The sequence below is a fragment of the Aulonocara sp. 'chitande type north' Nkhata Bay genome, linkage group LG3 (assembly GCF_057382095.1).
Source record: "Aulonocara sp. 'chitande type north' Nkhata Bay isolate Kocher_YH1m ecotype deep benthic linkage group LG3, A_spYH_male_GT1.1, whole genome shotgun sequence".
Classification (NCBI taxonomy): domain Eukaryota; kingdom Metazoa; phylum Chordata; class Actinopteri; order Cichliformes; family Cichlidae; genus Aulonocara; species Aulonocara sp. 'chitande type north' Nkhata Bay.
In genome coordinates this window covers 45,993,021-46,007,439 of record NC_141346.1, presented here as the reverse complement: position 1 = coordinate 46,007,439, position 14,419 = coordinate 45,993,021, and the positions used below count along the sequence as shown (strand labels likewise).

Below are 14,419 nucleotides of genomic sequence, written 5' to 3'. Positions count from 1 at the left end.
CGGTGGTGGTGGGGGTTTACAACATTTTCCATGAATGCAGAATAAGATACAGAACACACATTTAAGCTGTGAGTCTGATGAAATATCTCACAGGAATTAGAAAAATTAAAACATTTTAAATACTTACTGGTTCAGTTTTTTTTTTTTAATATTTGCAATAACTGTTAGCATCACAGAGTGTAATGTGTTAGCATAAATACATACTCCACCTTTCAAAATGTAGCAACTAACTACTACTACTATTATTATTACTACCAGTGTTGGTCAAGTTACTTGAAAAAAGTAATTAGTTACTAATTACTAATTAGCTCTGAAAAAGGTAATCCCATTACTTTACTAATTACTTATTTTCAAAAGTAATTAGTTACTTTATTACTTAGTTACTTTTTAAAAAAAGGATACACAACCTGAATAGGTAATAAAGCAATAGACCTTTCACCCCATTCTATTTTTTCTGCATAATGCATCATATAAAATGTAATCATTAGTTTTAAATTAGTTTTAATCTTTTAACTTTATGCACGTTGCATCAAGCAAAAATTAAATTATATGCAACATTCTCTGACTGGAAGAAATTTGTTTAACATTTAAACCTATTTTCAGCATATTCCAGCACATAAAATAAAATAAGTTTGTGTTTACACTCACTCTTTCAAATAGATGCAAGTAAAACGCAGCAAAAGATAAATACAATCAAAGATTCTGCGGCACTAAGTCCTGTCGCTCTTAAATCTATTGTCATCTGTTTAGCAGAAGTGGGGCCGGGGGAGGTTTGCCCGGTGCCGCAGAGGTCATTCCCGTGCTTGCTCAGATTTGAAGCTTAATTTTTCACTGCAGAAGGAAGTTTTCTTCCCACGCAGAGTGTACAGCGGACGCTAATGTTTTTGTCACTTTTTACAGAATCAAACTCAAAGTAATGTGAATACTTCCAAGCTTTAAACGCTGCATGGTCGTACTCTCTCCCGCGCTCCATATTATCCACTGTTGATCCACACATGTCTGTTGCTGCCACGGAGGTCGTAATGACGTGCGTTACTAAAATCACGGTTTAGTAACACAGTAACGCAGCATGTTTAAGGGAAAGTAACAGTAATCTAAATCCTTTTTTGCAATAGTAACTCGTTACTTGAAAACAATAGTAATCGGATTACGCGTTACTTCCCATCTCCGATTACTACTACTACACTAAAAAACCACTACTGTAAAAATACTGGGAATTGTAAACAGTAAAAGACACTTCTTTGTGAATACAGTGCACAGTAATGTAAATGCTGATGTCTTTGAGGAAATAATACTGACGCCAAGCTACTATAAATTTTTATGGGATAATGAATTAAGAGTGATCAGCTGTTATCGCGTCATAGTTCAACATGAACTATGACGCGATAACAGACATGAAAACAAACTTAACGTGTATTGTGCATGAGCAAAGACGTGCACATGCATTTTTACAATAATAAACCATTTATGAAAATTACAGCAGGAACAGCAAAACAACGCGGCAAACAAATAACTGACAGTAGAAACTGTTGTTGCAGTTGGCAGACTGAAAAGAAAATACTGTTAAAATGTAGCAAATGCATCTGCCTGTACTTTCCTGCAATTTAAAAGGGAAACTTCTTACTTTGTACCCTAAGTGCTTTTTGCTGTTGTTCAGTGTTAAGGATCAAAGACACCTGTCTACGACTAACACAAAGAGGGAGCAAGAAGCATAATTTGTCATTTGCCATAGACACCCGAATAAAAAGGCATATTTTGGTTTGCCATGTTTTGTTTTTTTTTTTTGCTAAATAGTGAATTTAAAATGTACTTCTAAATGTTTCTTTCACCAGACATGTTTTCTTTTTCCTTCCTCTGGAGTGAGCCCAGCCTGGCAGCGTGGAGCTTTATCTCAGTCAGCCATATTTGTTAGTTTGAAAGCATTCCTAATTTACCCCGAATACAGAGAAAATTAGTCCTACTTAAGATAGTCGGCAACAAGAAAGCTTTGTGCAAACACTGGACTTTGATGTGTATCTGTAGTCTGAATAAGCCACAAGCCTGCCTTGTGATGATGGTTAATGGAAAAGTATAAAGGTCTAGAGTAATACCAATGCAATCTTTTTTTTTTTTTTACATGACATTTGTGCTAAACAATAATATCAGTATAGCTACGCATGAATTCCAGGTGCTTTAAACCCAGATTTGTTCAATAAGAATACACACGTGCTGCAATGCACCAAAACTAATTCGTTTAAGTGCATTTACTTCTTCATCACCTAACACAGTTATCCGAGTAATTCATTTCAGTTAACCAGAGCAGAGAGTAAAAATCTGTATGTTCTCTCACCTTGGAAGTTTAAGGTTCACCTCGAGGGACGCTGCTTTTTTCCCCTCTCTTTCCGTCTGTAAAGCTAATATAGCGTGATGAAGGAACAGAAGCACGTGGATTGTAATTTTGCATAGGTGCCATGTGTTACAGCTTCAGGAGCATTCCTTAAAATGGCTCTGGGCATGCACCTGCACCCCATGTTCCACATTTATAAATCTACATCTTAAAATGACTTGTAGGTTTAAAGCAACAATCCCACACTAACTACACAAAGTGAATTTTTGCAACAGGAAAAAAACAAAAACAAACCCAAACCCATTATGGAACTGTGTAATCTTCACTTCCTGAAAATGTGTCTAATCATCAATTTGCGAACAGTGTCCTTAACTGCTGCCAACATCATATGGGGGAAAGTGGGGTCAGGAATTAATGGTGGGAAAAAAAGAGCCAAAGAGGGAGCACACAGAGCAGAGCAGTTACAGATGAGTGCAGGTATGAAGACAGCTGTGGCAGGGGAAAGAGGCTACACAGAGAGTGGACTGGATGTATGGGGAAAATTGGATAGGGAAACAACAGAGGGAGGGGAGAGGCAGGCGAGAAGAGATAGGAAGGGTAGAGTGGCAGGAGAATGAAACAGGGCAGAAAGAAGGGAAATGAAGGAGGGGGATGAAGGAGAAAGGGAAAATTGGAGAAAAGGCAATGGAAGGGAGTGAAGGAAAAGCTTTTCCTCCCAGCCGTATACTGTATCCTCAAAGCAGCTTTCATCCACCCCTCACATCATCAGCCTAGGTTGAGAAACCACTCTGCAAACTCCACGCATAGACACATGCCCAAAAAAAATGGCCTTTGACTGTAATCACCAGTCTACCTTTTGGCATCATGCAATATCATTTTTTTATGCATTTCATTGCTACTGGGATCTACTTAAAAAGGAAAATGAAAAGCCCCAAAAGGTTTCCTCTAATTATAGACAAAGTGAGCTTCATGAGCCAGCTGAATACTGAAGCCTTTCTAGCTTGTAGGACTTGGCTAGAATTGAATGATTTGTTTTTCTTTTGTTCAGCTGGAAATCAAAGGGGCACTTGCACAGGTATATTAGTACAGACAGGCGCAGACACAAGAAAGACAAACATGAGCATATATTAGCAAATGTTCATACAGATAAATTCTATTTTCTGAACTGACAACACAATACACTCGCCAGCCAAAATATTAGACCGCCCTAGTGCTGGTTTTGCTTTCAAAGCTCGTTTAATTATTTGGGAGACAGATTCAACAAGGTGCTGGAAACATTCCTCAGAGATTTTTTGGTCCATATTAACATGATAGCATCACACATTTGCTGCAGATTTATTGGCCGTATATCCATGATGTGAATCTCCTGTGCCACTACATCCCAAAATGCTCTATTTGGATTGAGATCTTGTGACTGCGGAGGCCGTTTGAGAACAGTCGCTGTCATGTTCAAGAAACCACTTTGAGATTATTAGAGCTTTGTGAAATGGCACATTGTCCAGCTGGAAGTAGCCATCACAAGATAGGTACACTGTGATCATAAAGGCAAGAACACGGTCAGCAACGATAATCAGGTCGGCTGTAGAATTTAAACACTGCTCAAGTGGTACTAAAAAGGGGGCCAAAGTGTGCCAAGCAAATATCCCCAACATCATTACACCACCACCACCAGCCTGAACTGTTGCCACAAGGCAAGATGGATCCAAGCTTTCACGTTGTTTGCATCAATTTCTGATCCTACCATCCAACTGTTGTAGCAGAAACTCTGGAAAAACGTTGCCTGATCTGAGGAGTCAATCTTTTATTGTCCAGTTAAGGTAAGCCTGTGCAAATTTGATCCTCGGCTCCTTATCTTAGATGACATGAGTGGCTACCTGGTGTGGTCTTCTGTGATGGCAGATTCAACACCAAGTTGGCTTTATTGCCGAACAGCAAAACTCTTATTACTCACTCCAGACAACAACTCTGTAGCGCCCCACCTTCAGGAACTATTTCCTGTTTTAGCCCTTTCAACATAAGAGTATGTTGCTCTATAGGATTCCATCACAAGATGCTCTTCTGCATACCGTGGTTGCAACACGTATTTATTTCTACATCATCATCAAGACACTTTTTTAAAACCCTAGAGATGTTTGTGAAACACTCAGACTACCCCATCTGGCACCAACATCCATGGCACATTCAAAGTCACTTAAATCACCTTACATCTCTCATTCTCATGCTCAGTTTGAACTTCAGCAGGTTATCTAGACCAGGGGTGTCCAACTCCAGGCCTCAAAGGCCAATGTCCTTTTAGATCGCACCCTGGGTCAACACAACACTGAATCAAATGATTAATTTATTACCAGGCCTCTGGAGAACTTCAAGACATGTTGAGGAGATCATTTAGCCATTTAAATCAGCTGTGTTGGATCAAAAACACATCTATACCCTGCAGGACACCGGTCCTTGAGGCCTCGAGTTGGACACCCCTGATCTAAACCATGGCCACATGTGTAAATACACTGAGTTGCTAACATGTGACTGTTTGATTAGATATTTGCACTGACAAGCTGTTGAACAGGTGTACCTAAAAATGTGGCCAGGACTTATATAAGGCAAAACAAACCTTTACTAGATACATTAAGCATGCTCATGCACTGTGATGCCTGTGTAAAGGCACACAACCTGAATAAACGCTCGGAGCAGAGAGGAGACAAAGGAATTAAAGCGAGGCTGACTAACAGAGTATGACATGTCCAAAGCCTATCACTAATTATGCCCCCACTGCTACAAACTGCTCCCTTACTATGATCCAGTGAAACACGACACAGCAACAAAGGGCTCCAGTAATTACTGCTAAAGTATCCTATAAGTGAAGTGTGTGCTTTTTTCCCTGCATGTTATAAAAAAGTTTGAGATCCTAGTGGCATTAAGTTTCAAACTTTAAGATTTAAACTAAGGCTGATTTCAGTATTGTTTTTTTTGTTTATTAACTATTGTAAGTATGGATGCATATTAAATGTAGAGTTTGTGTAATATAGTGGGAAAAATCCCTTTAAACATTATTTGATTGAGATAAATAAAAATACAGTACTTTCTGACAATGCTTGATTACTTCATTACTGTGTATTGTTACAGAGAAAATAAAAAATGATCTCATCTTACTGTTTATCCTCAAGGATGGAAAACTCTTGTATTAAACTGCATTAGGTCATCTTAATGGCTCGCAGACCTACAGTGCATTTCCCTGTTTGGGCTAGATGCTTTGATTACGTTCAGCCTAATCAGTTCAAACTTTTATGGATGCTGTATTTGCTTGCAGGTAATTCATGTTAACATCGTGTTTAACCTCTATCTGGTAATTTCACCAGTGGCAATTGAGAGCAATCTCTATCTAAAAATATTTTTACCTCGGCACACTGGACAGATCTGTGGAGTCTCCGATCTTTGTTCCAACCCGACTTTGTGATTTAAGCTTGAAACATAACCTTTCACACTGCGAGTCACAATAATGCTTGCTGCCTGGATAAGTAGTGCTTGAATAAGATGAATCACCCCTCAAACTTTGCTTCCAAGGGGCCAGACTTTCTCGTTCTAGTTATCCAGGCTTTCTGAAGGTAAGTATTTTTGCGCCAACAACTCAATTTGCAAAGAGCTATTAACTGAAAACTTGGGCTATCTCGACATGGTGTATGTTGTGTCTTTTGAGGAAACTGGAAACTGTCCGATCAGTCGTGGATTGGCCTCCTCTAAGTCCAGACCTCAACAGTGTGGGATCATCTTCAAGTCAAGTCAAAGTTTATTTCTATAGCACATTTAAAAGACTGGCGTACATCAAAGTGCTTCACAATAAAACCGCAATGCGGTATAATAATAGTACAATTATAATTAAAATTACATTTACATGGTGTAGTGTAGGCCGAATGAAAGTCAAACTAATTTGCTTCAAAAGCTAAGTTGAACAGGTATTTTTTAAGTGTGATTTGAAAGACTGAATTGATTCCGATGTCGACTGGGAGATTATTCCAGAGTGGAAGCAATGGCCAAAGCACGGTCACCTCTGGTTTTTAAACCAGACCTTCGTTGGATTAGGAGCAGTTGGCTGGAGGATCTCAGTGCTATCGTTGGGTTGCACAGATCAAGGAGATCAGTTAAGTAGCTAGGGGCCAGATTACTTAGAATTTTAAAAGTGAGCAGAAGGATTTTGAAATCAATGCGATATTTGACAGGAAGCCAGTGTAAGTTAGTGAGGACAGGGGTGATGTGCTTATGCCTTCTGGTGCCAGTTAAGAGACGTGCTGCTGCATTTTGGACTAATTGCAGAGAGAGTTGCAATAGTCCAGTCTAGAAGTGATGAAGGCACGGATACGTTTTTCGAGTTCTTATGTGGCAAATAGGCTTAAATAGGGCTTAGCAGAAAACAGAAAAGGCAGACAGCATCCAAAGAAGAGCTTTGAAAGTCTTTCAAGAAGCCCGGAGAACTATTCCTGAAGGCTACCAAAGGATATTAGAAGAAAGCTTGAGTAAGAGAGGTGGTCAAACCAAATAGTGACTTTCAAGCTCATTAGAATAGCACAAACTCTGTTTTTGCCTTATATACTGTATTACCATTTCACCGATTGCACCTATTTCTCATTTTGATAGCCGAATAAAAAGAAATGAGGGGTGGCTCAAGACTTGTGCACAGTACTGCATGTATTTTCCATACTGTATTTTAGTGGAACATATCTATTCATCGTGCCTTTCATGGATGAAGAGGTTGTTTAACGATTGTGCCACTCTTCTTGCAGCCACCCAAAAATCCTTCATTTAATGAAATCTTCGGCATTCTCTCATCAAGCAGCAGAATGTAATACATCATTCTCCGAGTCTTTCCCATCTATTGAACTAAACAAGCCCTAGAATCTCATCCGGGCGAGCCAGAGCAAATGAATAGAGCATTTCAATTAGGAAATATTCGCTCCTTCTTTTTAATGCAGCGCAGCTATGTGGTTGAGGTTAATAAGAGAAGTGTATTTTTACCTGTGCACAGTGCACTCACTGAGTCTTGTCAACATATCAAAGCATGCACACAATGCAAAGACAAGCACTTCTAGTTCTTTTTGCAAACAAAACAGAAAATGCCCACATAGATTTGTCATTATCGAACGACCCACATGCCCACTTAGATTTCTGCCACTCCACATGTCTTCCCACAATGCAATATTGCACGGGTAGCAGAGAAGACGGGCGAGGCGTGCCATTTATCTCTGCCAGACGTGGTTAAAAACAAGTTTTTAATGTTTTTTTGTTGGCTGGGCAGGATTTGCGATTGCATAAGCGGCACCCTGATTTTTCAAACCACGCTAATTAAACAGCGGGGAGAAAAGAGCGAGAGGCCTTTTGCTCTCTAACCTCTGTGCTTCCACTGAAACCAACGTTAGCACAGTTCTAGGAATGAGCAGAGAAGGAAACTGAATTTAAAATGACATGAGCCTATTTTTGTTATTTATTCAATGAGTCTTGCATGTGAATGGACTTTAGCAGCTTACCTTTCAGCACTCAAGCAAACTTCCAAAGAGTTCAAGAGCTGCAGGACAACAACACAACAAGGAAAAGCATGTTAGATTACGGTATGTTCATGTCATCATGAAAGCAATTATGATAAAAAACAAAGGTTAATGTCATTTTGGGAGAAGTTTCAAGAAAGGGAACTGGTGAAGACAGCAGGTCTTGTTGTCGGGGAAATAATTTTAATCAGAGCTACGGCAACGCAATGATGTGCAGCCTTGAGCTGAACTAATTCAGTCCTGCCATTGCTTTTATAGTGTAAAGGGCAAACATTTATTACACACTGATTACATTTGGCAGGCATATGTGTCTGACACTTAAACCCTTGTAATTTTCCACGCCGTTACAAAAACCCCTTCTTCACCGCCGATATTCAATCACGGCGTGAATGCGGTATATTTCCCATGGAGCCACCAAAAAAAAAAAGAGTCACGAGGACAAGAGAAGAGGAAGGAGAGTGAGGAGGGGTGCTGAGCAGCTTTTTAGTTTAGTACTAATTAAATGTGGGAGGTGCTCAAAAGGTCAGGGATCGACCAAAGAAAGAAAAATAACACTTAAAAAAAAAAAAGAAATTGGGATGTGTCATGGCTGACGGTGTGCACGAGGTGCTCAAGGTCTTGTAGATTATTACCAAGCTCACTTTCAAAAAGAGGGAACTGGGGGAGATGGGAGAGAAAATTAGTGGTGTGACTGATAAACAGCATATCTCCATGCTCTGTTCCCCCTTCCACCCCTCCTCTCTTTTTTTTTCCAGCTGAGAGATAAAATTCCAGCTTGGCAATGGTTGCCAGCACAATTGATTCTGGCAAAGGGATACGACTGCAGAGCATGAGGGCTAAGTGTTTGAATAGCTGCTGTCAAAATGCTGAAGGGGAATTTATTTCTAGTTTATATGCGAGTTATATCATGGAGTTACTGAGACTAAATGGCTACAGTTTGATGTACAGCACGCTGCCATTTCTCTGGTGTGTAATCATGGTGCTGTGCTCGGGCTTATGGGTGCAGTGCCTGGATTCAGTGAATGGACTGAAAGCAGGCAGTCGTTTTCTGGGACATGACAAATCCTTTACATTTCCAAACACAAAATCATCTGCAAACCATTGTTGTAATTACTATGAACTTAATACTGAGCTACATGTGTAAAAGCTGACATCCCTAAAAAAGCCCGCCAACTATTTCATGTTAATCTCTCTTCAACATGGCTCTCAGCATCAGTCATATCTTTCAGTAGGGGGGAAAAAAATCTGTTGCAAGCATAATTTGGGGTGAAGCAAACGATGCACGAGCAAATCAAAACAGATTTAGGACAGGGAAAAATCTGTAGTCCCATTGTGTCTGATCCATCCCTCACCTAAAAATGTTTCCTGACCCGTGGGGGATACAGAAAATGATTAATAGGTACACTCCAGCAATCAGCAGGCAATAAGAGAGCCACCTGTCAGAGGTTCCGCTGCCCTTTTTAGATTTATGGCTAATTCGGTCCACGAATGCAGCCACTCAGGTAGCCTCCTATCAGAGCCTTATAGAAGGAAATGTGTGGGTTTGCAGAACATTGTGAGAGTGTGAGGAAATACGTGAAATAAATCAGAACTGGAATGCATTTAGCATATGGAAAACTGGGAATGATGAAGGATGCAAAGTTCCCTCATTAAAACAGAGGCCAGTTAGTGCAGAGTCTGTTTGAAGAGAGTGTAATCAAGGTTATCTTCTTACAACTACAATTTACAGATGTCCATTGAATGCGTCAATGAGAGGATAGTTGTAAAGATGCACTGACTGAAGTGTGCTCTGCATTTTGGAGAACTGCAAATCCAAAATATATCTTTGATATGTAAGTGAGATCCACTTTGAGTTCTAGAGTACTAAAGTGATTAAATTTTGTCAAAATAAGAACCTTTTGACAGCGCGAAATTTTTTTACAGTGAAGTGTAAAATTCTTGAGTCACACCCATTTTTTTATAGTGTGCTAGGAAAACAGAAGTCAGATGCAAGAACTGATTGACAAATATGCAAACATACATATATAATAGAGTATATAAGGCAAAAACACTGTCCCATTTTAACAAGCTTGAAAGTCAATATTTGGAGTTATTTAAGAAGTCTGAACTCACTTAGGTAAGCTTATCTGCTTTAGAGTCACTTTGTTGGTGCAAAAATACAATCATGTCTGTCAAACACAGTTATCTTTGGCATTGTTCATAAATTTAACTAAAGAAACTGGATCGAATGATGTATTTCTGGAGCAGGTTGCTTGTGCACACTATTATATATCACTTTATAATCCTTTTTGAAGGTGTAAGTCTGACTTTTGGGGTTAAAGGTACAATAAGGGTTACATTGCAGAAAATACAGAATATTTACTTCAAGTTTTCGTTGTCTGTTGTGATATAAAATATAAGAAGCCCTTATCGAAATTACATTAACTCTGCACTGCACTTGCTTAAGTCCAGCTATACTTCTGCAAAGGTTAAGCAGTATTTAAATACACACTGATAGAGAGAGCTGACAGCCATAAAGAGGTTTTGGGAATTACTAACAAAACTAATAGTCTTTGCAAAGGTAGATATTACTGCTCGTCATTCTACAATAGACCTTAAGAAGTATATGTGGGAGAACTATTTAGTTAGTATTTAGTATTTAAATAGCTTCCTTCTTGTTGTGCACTCAGTACAATTCTTAAACACTCCACAGAGGTCTCTAAAGCGTCTAAGCTGTCTAATACCGGTTGTATTTATTTAGCTGCTGTATGGCAGCACTTTGACTTAAATATCCCCTAATAGTGAAACTAGGGGAGACAGACATGATGACCTTCTTAAAACACCATCTGTTGCACAGCACAGCCACAGCAAGGCGAGATTAGCCAGTGAGATTGAAAGACTCCCATTACCTGACACCTGCTCTCCCACTGCACTGTAAATGGCAAAAGACAGTGCTTTCACTTCACTTCATTTCAGATACCATTGTGTGTTCACAATGATTTCATTCTGAAGCCAGTGGAAACATGTCGAAGCTTTTGTAATTAATGGAATTGTAAGACTTGATGGGCACAAAAGCTAATGCGAGCCGCTCTGAAAAGGAAAATGAGAGCATTGTCCTTTGACATTTTCCATTTGTATCTCTGGCAGGTGATTAAGCTCTGAAAGAAAGTGATATTATCCTGCTGTGTGTAAACAGCCTGGGAATATTACACTTGATGAACAGAGATGATGTGCAGCCTACCTAAATTACCTTAGTGCTCCATTTATTCCAGCAACATCACCTCACACCATTATTTCACGGCCTTTGGTTTATACTGCCATTTTTTTTTGCCCAGGATTTGAGATCTTTTTTCTTTTTTGTGTAAATCTCAGTGTCAGGGTCACTATCCTCTGAGCTCCACACTCCCTCTACCCTCTTCTCCCTGACCCCCACCTCCCTTTCCTTGGAAATTCTCCGTCCATTGCCCTCCTGACAGCCACCCATCAACCCGGGTGCAATTTAAAAAGCCCTTCAACAGCTGCCATTCCAAAGGAGCGGCTATCAGTCCAGCTGCCAAAGCCCAGACAGGGACTCGGCATCAGCGAGCAACTTTGAACGTCAGGTCGGTATCCCCCCACCCGCCAATTCCAAATGGACTGAAGGTGAAAGACTCTATTTCTCAAAGATTGCTTCAGCGGAAGACAGACGGACTTCCTGACATGGCACAGCAAACATCAGGCATGCATAGCGTTTTTGTGTGGAGACAAATAGGTTGACGTCATTTAGGCTGATGTGTACGATTTTGAAATATCAGCATAAAATAGTCAGTGAGTTACGTTTGGAAACATTATGATACTTTGAGAAAAAAATCCTCTTGGGAGAATTCCATGAAGGGGGATGTTTATGTTTCCATAGATATATCACTTTCCTCAATGTCAGGCTCAAGCAGTTTGTGTGTGTGTTTGTGCCTGCCTGCCTTCCTGCATCCTGCATGCAAACACCGCATACGTAGCTTGTCTAAATGTGCATGTTGCCGGAAACTATCAAGCGAAAACATCTCAGGCAAGAGGCTGGGCAGCCTGCTGTTGTGCACTTCTCTCCACCATATGTCTTTGTCAGAAATATTTGCTGTGCACCGAATGAGGGATGAAATCAATCCAAACGCTATTTTTTCCCCAGTTGCGCCTTCTTGAAGGTGGCAAAAATTGTACTGATACTTGCCAGATAAGCCAAAATTGTCAAATGTAACAACTGGCCGCCGGTGACACTCACAAACAGACCATCTGGTCTCGGGTGTCCAATAGTCGTTTAGGGAAAAAAAATGGAATGGCTGAATCCTTTTTTTTCTATCACAATTAGCAACTGGGAGGAACGGATGGGAAAATGACTCTGCTGCTGTTATGGACCACTCAAAGATGAATGCTATGTGCCAGTTGGGAAATATGTTAAGGTGCTCCATAGGCACAAGTGGAGTGAAAAATGTCTCTTAGAATTACTGAACAGATGCACTCGCTGGCCTTCATTTTCCTAACTCGCACCCACTCAGCTGGACTTCTGCTCGGCTCTACGCTGCCTGAAGATAAAATCAACGGCGCAGCAAGATTGTGTCAGACACAAATATGGTCAAAGTGAAAACTTTTAAAATGTATTTTTAAGGTGAGTTTTTTTAAATGGGTTAATGTGCACAATCCTGAGCCACCAAGAGTGTTTTCTTGGACGCTGGTATGTAGTAAATGGACTGGTTCTTATATAGGGCACTTTTCTACTCAAGTACTCAAAGCGTTTCATTCAAAATACCAGATTTCCCATTTACCAAAACATTTTCTTCTATTTCTGACCGCTTTCCGTCTAACATTCACATTCAGATAAATGTTAGAAGCATTGGAGATCAATATCTTTCCCAACGACACTTTTGCATGCAGGCTGGAGCAGTCAGGGATCAAACCATCAACCTTCTGATTAGCAGATGACCTGGTCTACCTACTGAGCAACAACCACCTTTTGATCAGCTGCTTTTCCACAAAGTTTTCGCCAAGTTATTGTAATTGATAAGTGTAAGAGAAATGTCTTAATTATTCATTTATTTATTTGATGCCAAGCCAGTTAACACTGACCTATGAATCATTCAAGCTTAAAGTACTTAACTCAAGGGCTGGACCGGTCTTTTTATACGCATAATGCCCAACTTAGCAAAGAACCAATTTCAGATGGTATCATTAGGAAAACATCTCTTCTTTTTAGGCTGAATCAAAATGGCAAGACTTTTGCACAGTATCGTGTCACATATCTGCTTTCCATTTCAATAATGGTCTTATACAAATATCTAGCTGGTGCTGATGCTGAATCCATTTTGCATTTTAGCTGAAACACATAAGTCCTGTATGTAGCTGGAGGAGCGAAGTTATTTCCAATCACTGTTTCTGGACCAGCTTCAACCATTGTGTTGGGGACTCTTGCTGTCCGCCAAAGCTTTTAGTTCATTGTGTAGCAGCATCACTTTTGCCCATAGCCACGAGACTGCATGAACAAAAGCGCCAGTTGGCTGGGTCACACTGCGATGCACCTGGGGGATGTATGCATGTTTTGCATGGACTGTGGAGGGTAATCGCTGGGTCCATTAACATGAGAGGGAGCTGCAGCTTCCAAGCTGGAAAAAAAAAATGCCCCAAGCGAGCTGACATTATGAGGAGGCATCTTCCCCCGATCCCTTTCACTGCAAAGAAAGTTAATGGAGTTGAAGTGGGTCGTCTAGAGTTAAATTGAATCTCCTGCCAATGCAAAGGCTTTGATGTGGCAAAGATTAAGGAGTTGTTGTAATTTTGAGTTCAAACCCGGAGTACCAGCATCCACTGAGAGCAACCTATTTAAACCTTTCTTAGTCTATCAAGGGCTGGTAAAATACAGCTACTCTTCAGCATATATTAATGTAGAGGATACACGTTGCATATTCATGTTGTACACAGACTGTGGCAATATTGAGCTATTAATCTATAGATGTTAAACAGGACAAGCACAAACACACTAACTGATGCTACAGTGAAGCTGAGTGAAACTTCCACATGAAAAGCAAGATTTTAGTTAAAAGCAACACAAGTGACAGGTTTTTAGTGAAAGTTTGTACATCCAGTACGTAGGTTTGCTTTCCTTTTTGATGAATGGTTTTGAGTGCAAAGAAGGTCGTGTGTCTTTTTTTGTCAGTGTTCTGCTTCTCTGTAGCCAACAAGTGTAGAAAAAAAGTCACGGGTTTGTGGTTCTATACATCAGTTAATGGCAGAAGTGTCCTTCCCATGCCCTTCTGTAATAGCCAAGCATCATTAGCGAGGGGGTCAAGAGGGGGGGCAGCCATCCATATGTTTCAATAATTACCCTGCTCTTCTGTCAAAGCGCACACTGTGCTTACGTCAGTGTTAGAGACAAAATCAAATTGGAGAAAAAAATATTTTGTTTTTTTTTTTAGCTGTAAGAAGATTTAAGTTGGAGGTGAAAGGTGAAGATGCTACATTTTTGTCACGTGGGACAGGCAGCCGGTCACGCCTCAGCCTCGGTTCCAGCAGCAGCAGTTTCAGCACTGTGAGTGACACATTATTTCTCTGTAACCTCCAC

General features: G+C 40.2%; 1 protein-coding gene across 21 annotated transcripts in view; it reads right to left on the bottom strand.

Annotated features, from left to right (window-relative positions):
- The window catches only part of LOC147335864 (receptor-type tyrosine-protein phosphatase delta-like), a 418,922-nt gene that overhangs the window by 158,445 nt on the left and 246,058 nt on the right, over positions 1 to 14,419 (bottom strand). For all 21 annotated transcript variants that reach the window (XM_086283190.1, XM_086283253.1, XM_086283206.1 and 18 more), the window contains exon 9: positions 7,840 to 7,877. The gene's annotated coding sequence lies outside the window, so the exon portion shown is untranslated. The remainder of the gene's footprint in view (positions 1 to 7,839; positions 7,878 to 14,419) is intronic.